Source organism: Chrysochloris asiatica, unplaced genomic scaffold, assembly GCF_000296735.1.
Source record: "Chrysochloris asiatica unplaced genomic scaffold, ChrAsi1.0 scaffold00048, whole genome shotgun sequence".
Taxonomy (NCBI): Eukaryota; Metazoa; Chordata; class Mammalia; order Afrosoricida; family Chrysochloridae; genus Chrysochloris; species Chrysochloris asiatica.
In genome coordinates this window covers 531,883-538,705 of record NW_006408566.1, presented here as the reverse complement: position 1 = coordinate 538,705, position 6,823 = coordinate 531,883, and positions in this window count along the sequence as shown.

Genomic DNA, 6,823 nt, shown 5'->3' with positions numbered 1-6,823 from the left:
GAAGAGTAAAGTGTGCCTGACCTAAGCCACAGTATTTTCAATTGCTTAACATGTATGTGAAAGTTGGATAATGAAGATCTTAGAAGAATGATGTATTTGAACTGGTGTTGGAGAAGAATGTTGAAAGTACCATGGACTTCCAGAAGAAACAAATCTGTCTTGGAAGAAGTACAGTCAGAATGCTCCTTAGAAACAAGAATGACAAGATTTCATTTCCTGTACTTTGGACATGTCATCAGTTGGTATCAGACCCTGGAGGACTTTATGCTTGGGAAAGTGAAAAGGAGGGAAACTCTCCAATAAGATAGATTGACACAGTGGCAGCAACAATGAACTCGACTATAACAAAAATTGTGAGGGTGGTGCATTATTAGGCAGTGTTTCTTGTTCTGTTATGCATGTTGTTGTTGTTAAGAGCCATTGAGTTGGAACCAACTCTACGGCACTTAACTACAACAACAAGAACAGCATATAACCAAGAAGGAGCCTCGATGACAATGGTTAAATTCTAGGTTGCTAACTGAAAGGTTAGTTCACATCCATCCAGTGACTCTGTAGGAGAAAGACCTGGTGATCTTCTACTTTAAAAATTATATCCAAAGCAATGAAAAAATGGGCTGAGTTCAACCATGTTCCACGGACTCCCATTGACCTGGAGATGAGAGAGAGAAAAGGAAGGGCTGGTTGGTCCAAAGTGTGGTGAGACCCGGGAACACCTGAGCCTATGGACAAGGACATAGCCAGAGAGGGCTAGAGCTGAGAATGAAGCATCCAGCTGATATGAAGTGAAAGGGTTCACACAAGAACACCCAAAGTGGCAGATGGTACCTATTTGACTTGGCTTCAATGGCTTGATAATCAGAACTCGACTAGACTAAAGGAAGATTAAAAAAAAAAGAAAAAAAGAACAAAACAATTTTTGATAAAGGAAATGAGGGTAAATTATTACAATTTGATGACTTGACCTATACTCATAGAGGTAGTAACTCTAAATACCAACAGAGAGGGAAGGAGTCTTCACATCAAGTATCAATGCTATCCCCTCTGTACACAGGGTAGATAGGGATAGGCACCTTAAACACTGGCTACCTAAAATGAGGGGGCAATAAAGGCAAGAAGTGACTGGTTTACAAGGTTTCAAAAGGGAGTTTAGTTCAAGAGTGTGTGAGGGAAGATAGAGTCCCCATTGAATAGTTTTCATATTGTCTAGATGGGTCTGGTAAAAAGAGATGGGGATAAGATTCTTATGATTCTATAGTGAGTAATTGTTATCATGACTAATCGCAACTGTCATAATTGTAAAGGTAGATGTTTTGTAACAAAAATGGGGAAGTAGTTAATCTTACAGTCCAGAAACAAAGGACCCTAAGACCATCAAGGGAGAAGAGCACAAGCGGAATACGGGACCTTGTCCAGAGAAGCAGCGATACCAGAGATGGCAGCAGAGATGGGGACATGGAGAGACGGAGCAGCTAAGGACTGTAAATTCATGGGAAGAGAGGGACTAGGAGCTAGTGACCAGGAGGCAGACTTGCAGAATGTGCCCTTTGGTGGTGTAAATTATTATATATGCCTGAGTGTTTCAAAAAAAAATAAAAAGAGCTAAAGTGAATAGAGAGCAGTACTGTTAACTAATGGTACATGGAGAGGATTATAATCATTGTAATGAAACAAGGTGTATGATTTGTTGAATGTAAAACTGATGGTCTGCCCTGTAAACTTCCACTTAAGCCACAATAAAAATCTTAATAAAACAAACAAAAAACCAAAGTGAAAAAAAAAGAAAAAAATTACAGCCAAGAAAAGCCTATGGGGTAGTTTTGCTCTGCCACATGGGACCCTACAAGTCACAATCAATTTGACAGCACCCAACAATAAGACCGTATAACCAAATGTCTTAGTTACCTAGTGCTGCTACAACAGATATAACACAAATAGATGAGTATAAGAAACAGAAATTTATTCTCTCACAGTTTGAGAGGCTAGAAATCAGAATCCAGAGCCCTGGTTTTGGAAAAAAGTCCTTGGAGTCCCTGTCGGCCCAGCATTCCTTTGAGATCTTCATATGTTTTGGTATCAATCTTTCCCTGGATCTAGGATCTAGTCCTACTGTGGCGCTGTGGGTTAATATGCTGGACTGCAAAGTCAGATTAAACTGCAAGGTTGGCGGTTCATGCTCACCAGTTGCTCCTTGGAAACCCTATACAGGATTGCTATGGGTCGGAACCAACTTAACAACAGGAGCTTCACAGGACTCCTGGTGGTGCTGTAGAATAAGCACTGGATGGCTAACCACAAGGTCAGCACTTCAAATCCACCAGCTGCTCCTTATACAGGGTTGCTCTTGAGTAGGAATTGACTCAGTGGTACTTAACAACAGCTACAATAACAGGAACGTCACAGTGCAACAGTGCAGAGATCACAGGTTCAAAGTACATACTCCACTCCTAGCTACTCTCTCTCACAAGATAGGAACTCCCTCCATCTCTGCTCACTTTGCTCTCCTTTTATCTCTTTTGGTTAGATATGTTTCATATTCTCAAAAATATCACCGATAGGTCTGGTCTTAGGAATCATCTGGCCTTGTTTCCATTGCTTTTATATCTTACTCATTGGTGTGTTGGATGGTTCCTTTTTTAGATATCCTTGTTTTTAGTGGTTGTGGCTTGCTGAATCAACACAGCTGAATTTGATGCAAGTTCAATGTCATTTCCTTCAAGAATTAATTCATCTTTCTGGGTTTGGGATACTCAACAAGCAACACCTGCCCTCATCTGAACCTATGGAGGCATTTTTCACCCAATAAATTTTGGATTTCAACAAGAGGCCCATTCTCTTGGATAGTCACGTTGATGGGGAAGTGAGCATACACAGATTTCATCTTGTAACAGAAGCCCAGTGCAACACCCTTGATCATATTCTGCACATGACACAGAGAGTGCAAACTGTTGCCAGTTCCTTTCTATTTCCCCATCATTTCTTTTTCTTTCTAAGGAAACTGAGTTCTACATTACTGTGATTGAATTCCCTCTGCGAGGTTCCTCTGGGGCCCTTCACAATAACTGCATTCCTTCAGATTGATGTCAACATTCTATGGAATGTCAACAGTCTGGTTACTGAGAAGGAATGGTCATCATTCTCAAATTAAATGCAGCCAAGAAACTCCTTTTATTTTTGCATTCCACACCCTTAGGGATGTCCTTACATTGTATCCTGCTGGCTCCTACTGGGATTAAGGGTGGTGTTTGTTGTTGTAAAATGCCTTCAAGTGGATTCCAACACATCTCAACCCTGTATGAGTTTCCAGGAGTCCAAGTGTGGCATTGTAGGATAAGCACTGGACCATAAGGTCACCAACTGCTCCTTGGAAACCCTATACAGGGTTGTTATGAGTTGGAACTGTCTCAATGACACCTAACAACAACAACATAGAGCTTCCAAGGTGCAACTGGTGAGTTTGAACCTCTGACCTGGTGGTTATCTGTTTGGTGCTTATGTTACTGGACAGAGGTCCAGCCAATATCAGAGACGGGCTGGAAATCAGCATACGTTTTATTGACAGATCTGGAAAGCAGTGAGAATATTTCTCTGACAGACTGCTTTACCCTCCCCCACAAAGTCAGAACTCTTATGCCCCTCTAGATATCAATCCATCTGTATTGTTACATTCTTTTCTCAGAGTTTTATGGCTCTCTCATCCAGGGAAACAATTTCTGTCCCACTGAGTCATGGTGCCTTACATCCAGGGTTATGATTGCACCAAACAGCATTAATGGCCTTTTTTGAAACCTTTGTCTTAGAGTTCCATTCTTTTAAGGGATGAGAGAGTGTGACCTTCCGGTATTCTTCCTGTCTTGTCTTCTTATCCTAGGATTAAATCAACAATGTGACACTAAATCCTTAACATCTATATACGTGAAGCACAGGGGAAAGGTTAGGGCAGTAAAGATTGGGAACAATGATTAAAAGGGTTTGAACAGAGAGGGGGAAAAAACTTATTAAAAACCCTTCTCTCACTTACCTTACAGCACCACACCAAGACTCCAAGGGTGCTATGTTGTTGTTAAGTACCATCAAGTTGTTCCTCTTATTAGGAATCCTGGTGTAGTGCTGTGGGCTAATGCTCCACACTGCAAAGCCCTTTAACTGCAAGGTTGGTGGTTCAAGCTCACCATCTGCTCCTTGGAAATCCTATACAGAGTCACTATGAGTTGGAACTGACTGGATGACCTTAACAACAACAATCCTCTTATTGATTTATCATATTAGATCACATCAAGGGGGGGGGGTCATCATGTAACTGCCAAACCACTGAGAATCATGGCTCAGCCAAGTTGACATGTATTTTGTGGGGACACAGTTCAATTCATGACACCAACAGAAGCCCAACTCAAATCCAGTACATGCTGAGATGCAAAGATTTACTAGAGTCATAATTACTGTTTACTAAATGCAGAAGCCAGTAAAGATGAGTAAGGGTAGACAAATAAGTTTTGGAAGCTAGCCAGAGTGAAGTCATCTGGTTGTGATGTTGCCAAACACAATTCAGGCAGTAATTGGACATCTGCTAAATGACCTTTGAGAACTCCAGGCAATGTCTTTTTCTGCCACTGAGGCATAGATGTCACCAACTAAATTGTAAGTAGCCAAAAGTATGCCCTGAGGGATAATTTTCTAGTTAAGCAGAGACTTCTCGAGCTATCAGACTAAATTAACTGATATTAGGACATAGTGCTAATGGAAATTAATCAAAATAGAATACGTAATGTGGCTGCAAGGTCAACGGTTCAAACTCTCCAGTGGCTCCTTGGAAACTATGACTTGGAACTGACTACATGACGTTAAACAACAACAGTATTAGCACATACACTAATAAACTTCCATATTCTATTTTGAAAACTATCCAAGCACAGAAATATTGGCTTCATAGCATGTAAAAAAAATTCACCTGATTTTGGTTCCAGGTAGGAGAGCTAAGAAAGACAGAGGAAGATAAAATGTAATAAACCATGACTCTGAGGAAATAGAGCAATCATAAACCCCCATTTAGAAACAATTTTATTGGCATGCCTAAGAGGCAGCAAGTACATTATAGAAGTATAAAACAAGGCCCCTGATCACATGAAGCCCACAGCCTAGTATAAAGAGATGTTATCAGTAATATGGGATCTCAGAGGAGAGAATTATTTCCATCCAAGAAGATCAGACATGGCTTCAGGGAGGGAATACTTGCATTGGCTTATAAAGGATGGACTAGATTTTGACAGATGGTAATAATATCAAGGGAGCTCCTGCCTGGCCTAAATGGTTAAGCACTCAATTACTAGTTGAAAGGTTGGCAGTTCAAACCTATCTAGAGGTGCCTCAGAAGACAGGCCTGGTTGTTACCTGGTTCCCAAAAGTCACAGCTTTGAAAATCCTATGGAAAAAGTCTACTCTGTACACATAGACTTACCATGAGGCAGAATCAACTTTATGCCAACTAACAACAGTAGAACCAATAGAAAAACATTCTGATTCAGAAAAAGGAAGTGCTTCTCAGAGGTCAAGAGATGGCCAGACCACTTTCAATTTGATGCTTCCAATGTGTTTTGAAAAATAAGAGATGCAAAAATATAGAGTTTAACAAATGTGGCACATTTTAAATATTCAATCCTGTCTATAAGTCCTGGTGTGGTGCTGTAGGATAAGCACTGAACTGCTAATCAAAATGTCAGCTGTTCAAACCCACTAGGTGCTCCTCAGAAACTCTATACAAGGTCACTATGAGTTGGAACCGACTCAATGGCACTTAACAATAGCTACAACGTGTGTCTCTTTCATTTGGAGATAATATGAAAAGTCTCAACAATATAAGGCCCTTTTTAATGAAATCCCCAGGAAGAGTAGTCATTTTGTCTTCTTACATCATATACACCAAATAAAATGGGATACAATTAAAACAAAGAGGTACAAAGTCATATGGCATACTAAGAGGGAATAAATGAGATCTTGATTACAGAAAAAGACTAGACAGGTGGTATGGAGTAAATTGTTGTTGTTGTTGTTGTTGTTGTTGTTGTTGTTGTTAGGTACCTTCGAGTTGGTACCGACTCACAGCAACCTAAGCAGAATGAAACACTGCCCGATCCTGGGCCAACCTCACTACTGTTACCACGCTTGAGTCCATCGATGCTGCCACTTAGCCAATCCATCTCATTGGGGGTCTTCCTCTTTTTCTCTGACCCTCCACCTTACCAAGCATGATATCCTTCTCCAGAGACTGGTCCTTCCTGACAATATGTCTGGAGTATGACAGACGAAGTTTGGCCCCCCAATGACTGTAAATTCCTAACTTCTGTGAATGTGGCCTTGTTTGGGGAAATAGAATTTTTCTTTTAGATGTTATCAGTTATATTAACAAGGGTGTGGTGCTGCAGAGTAATGCACTGGACCTCAAGGTTGGTTTGAACCGAAATGTCAGCGGTTCAAACTCACCAGCTGCTCCTTGAAACTCTACACTGGGTTTCTATGAGTTGGAACCAACTCCTCTACACTTAATAACAACATCAGGGGATAGGTGAGTCCTAATTCCTTCTGAGTAGTATTTTATGTAGGAGCTCTGGTAGCGTAGTGGTTACAAATCAGGCTGCAAACCGTAAGGTCAGCAGTTCGAAACTACCAGTTCCATGGGAGAAAGATGAGGCTTTCTGCTTCCGTAAAGATTTACAGCCTCAGAAACCCTACAAGGTCACTATGAGTCGGAACCAACTCCACAGCAAACAACAACAACAACAACAACAACATGTAAGAGGAGAACAGACACATTATCTTTTGCCTTGGA